The sequence below is a fragment of the Macrotis lagotis genome, chromosome 6, assembly GCF_037893015.1.
Source record: "Macrotis lagotis isolate mMagLag1 chromosome 6, bilby.v1.9.chrom.fasta, whole genome shotgun sequence".
NCBI classification, from domain to species: domain Eukaryota; kingdom Metazoa; phylum Chordata; class Mammalia; order Peramelemorphia; family Peramelidae; genus Macrotis; species Macrotis lagotis.
The window spans coordinates 56,973,252-56,977,044 of record NC_133663.1 but is presented as its reverse complement, the minus strand read 5'-3'; the positions used below and the strand labels follow the sequence as shown (position 1 = coordinate 56,977,044).

Below are 3,793 nucleotides of genomic sequence, written 5' to 3'. Positions count from 1 at the left end.
CCCAAGGTCACACAGCTAGGTAGTTATTAAGTATCTGAGGCCTCATTTGAACTCAGGTACTCCTGACTCCAGGGCCGGTGCTCTATCCACTGTGCCACCTAGCTGCCCCCAAGGCCATTTCTTTTAAGGACATTAATGTATCAACCTTGGGGTAGGTCTTGCCCTTCCTGTTATGCTATTACATCTTTGGCATGATATGACATGATGTATGTTAGTACAGTCTGTAGTAGGTGAGCAAGAGGCATTGACAGTACAGGAGAGAGGGGGAAATCCTCAGAGATCCAGCAAAAAAAAAAAAATCTTTCAATGACTCTAGAAGAGCAAAAGGAATTTTAATGCCATATGCGGTTCCTTGTCGACAAAGATATGGTTTGGATAGACTGGAGTAATTTGAGGAGAAGACAATTCAAATGTGGAGAGTGATGAGAATTTTGCTGAACTATGTGACATGCAGACGAATCACTGGCTACTCCCAGGGCATGTCAGACCTGAAGACTCTCAATCTTGACTGAGGTTCTAGATCAGAAACCTTTTTGTGCTTCCTACATAAATTTGGTCGGTTCTCCTTAGGATGAGGATATGAAGAAGCTACTTTGCCTTTATGAGCTATTTTGGCTGTCACACCAGGGATTTTACCAGTTTCTTTGGGAAAATATGGTCTATTGCAGAAGCCCTGTGCATATGGGAAACCTAACAGGCTCATTACTACACCCACTTCCACCATTTCATATGGGTGACTATTGTGGTGATCTACAATGATGGTGTCATTGAATAACAGTTGGCCACTGACCAGATGGTTCTATGCTTTGGATATCTGGCCATGTACATGAATAGGGGACTCATACTCAGGAAGATGAAGAGTTTGCTATATTAGTGTTGCCTCTTACTCCAGATCTCTTGTAGTCTTCATGATCTCTGTAAACACTCTGGGAAAGGCATGTGGGAATCACTTGTGGAGTATACCAGGCCCCCGTCTGAATCTGAATGGTGGGACAGTAGAAACACCTTCTCCAAAACTCTGCCAGTGAAAGCAAGAAGGGCCCAAAGACATTAGAAGGCTTCAACCTCTATACAAGGATCAATTCATAGAACTGAAGAGGGATTGGATGGAATGTTTTCAGGGGAAACTTCATTAAGGGACATCAGATTTAGACAGGCAAAACTGCCATTGAAAGAATGGAGAATAAACTTTTCCTTTTTATGGCAGCATCAGAAAGCAATAGAAATAGACTGATGAGACCACCCACCCAAAGAAAATTCAGCTTTATGACAAAATGATGAAACCTAATTGGAATTTCATTCCTAGGGTAGCAGAGTCCCTGGCCTTTTCTTATGGCCTGCTTGCCTATTTGAAATAAGGAGTAATTTTCTGGGATAATCCCCATCCATCTTCATCATTAGCCCAGACTTATTAGCAACCAACTTCTAATATCTAAGGATAGGTATATTGGGAAAGTCATCCAATTTCTGCATTCAGAGCTGAATTAAGAATAGTCTCCAGGTGAAATCTTCAAGCTATATCCTCAAAGTATCTCTCTCTTTCTCTCTCTCTCTCTCTCTCTCTCTCTCTCTCTCTCTCTCTCTCTCTCTCTCTCTCTCTCTCTCTCTCTCTCTCTCTCTCCTATTAACTTGGGAAGCTATATGACTTCCACTCAGAGCCATAGAGCTATCACTCAAAATAGCCCAGTTGATTTGAGAGTCCTTGGACAAGGTGGCATAGGATTTGGGGAATTTGAGACTTTTCACATAGATACTATAGGTTTTTTATCTACCCTCATATGTGAAAGAAATTACCTCCTCTTGAGCCTAAACAATAGACTTTCTGAAGAAAAATATCATTTACCTCACTTGGCTGTCTCCTTGGAAGATAAAGGTTTTTTCTATATCAGAGTATCCTGCCAGGCTCATGGCTCACACCCATCAAGTACAGTAATCAAAAGGAATTTGGATGGGTTAAAAAAATTACAAAAGAATTAGCTTAAAGAATAGTTCCTTAATGAAATATACAAGTAGGAAAAAAAAGTAGAGTATTTCTACAACATTACCAGAGCATGCTCTCCTACAAACACAGGTCTCCCAAAAATTTTAATGTAGTTTTAAACTTTAATGCTTAAATATTTTAATAGCTTAAATACTGCACAAATAGCTTAAAGGAATTCTAATACTTTTGTAGGATACTATAATACCCTAAGTTTATGGGAGAAAGAGTCTATTGCTTCTTTTCTAACTATGCTATTTCACTAATGATTATTCTTTAAACTAATTGTGTCCTCTGGCTGACTGGTAAAAGGAACACATAAGTGAGGGTTTATAACCTATATTTTTCTGAATGTATGCAAATTAATTAAGAGCACTTTGAACCAGGGGGCCCAACCTCTCAGAAAGAGACGCCTCAAGTGCCCACACACACATTCATAGTGCCGTTCTTTATGGGTTTAAAGTCATGTTTGATTCTTCATAATTCCTCTAATAATTTTCTGGGCAAAGATATTAGAATGATTTACCCTTTCCTTCTCTCATTTCTCAGACAGGTAACTGAAGTCATACAGCTAGCAAGGGTCTGAGGTCAAATTTGAACTCAGGTCTTCCTGCCTCTACTGGCCCAGCACTCTATACCCTGGTTCACTTAACTGCATACTCACCTATATGCCCATACACACACACACACACACACACACACACACACACACACACACACACACGTGTATATATATATATATATATATACACACACACACATAAAATATATGTAGATGACAAGTGTATAGTATATATTAAAACTACTTGACACGTGAATTATATATATATATAAATAGACACAAAATTGAATATATGAGTAGATCTAGAAAAACAAAATGTATATTTATATATAATATATATATATATATATATATAGTATATTAATAAATCCAAGGAGAAAAAACTAAGTGAAAACTTAATTGGAAAAAAAAAAATGTCCTAACAGTTCTAGTTCCTTAAATTCTGAGTGGGTTACCCAGAGAGCTGTGAAAAGATTCTGGAAGACTTTAAAAATAGCATGAATTTTCATCTGCCTTGGAATGATATGGGATTAGGCCTGCCTGAGGCTGCTGTGAGAAATTCAGTCAATCTCCAGTTTGCCGGCTTGAGTCCAAATTCTAGGTTTGGCTTATTCTATCATAGAATTAACCCTTCTACTCCCTAGATTGGATCCCACGTTTTTATCCTCAGAGTGTCTTCTCCTGATTGCTGTCCCTTGCATGTTCTGTGCCCCTGTATTATCCAGACTGTCTTTTCTTTCTCTAGTCCTAAGCCACTATTCTCAAGGTCTTATTGTAATTTCCAATATACACAGGAGCCTGAAGAGAAGGAAAGATGTTGCTGATTTGCAAGTAAAGAAGCTTCCCTTCCATCCTGTACAAGTCTAATATCTTTAATGAGTCTTGAGCTAAAAGTCACGGATGATAAAGCGACTCAAATGAAACTGGGATTGATTTAGGTAATGCTCTGCATTCAGACCAGGTTTCCCGACTCCTTGAGCTCTAACACCAGAGTGCTAAGCCACTGGAAGGCATAGCTCTCAGACAGATGGGCAATGGACTGGTAAAATACCAGTCAAGTAATTTTCATCTTTCACACTACTTAATTCAATCAGACCATCTCTGAGCTGTGAAGGAAGAAATAGGTGCTTTAGGAAATGCAGAATTAAATGAGACAAGGGGAAAGTAAAACTTGGAAGAGTCAAACCCAGAGGCTTCTTGAACATTTATCTCCTCTCCTACCTCCCCTTAATATTACCAGTTGGAAGGAGATG

At 38.9% G+C, this 3,793-nt stretch overlaps 1 pseudogene; it reads left to right on the top strand.

Moving 5' to 3' along the window:
- The first annotated feature begins 135 nt into the window (after positions 1-135).
- LOC141492123 (TBC1 domain family member 16 pseudogene) lies at positions 136-1,089 on the top strand (annotated as a pseudogene).
- Positions 1,090-3,793: the final 2,704 nt, after the last annotated feature.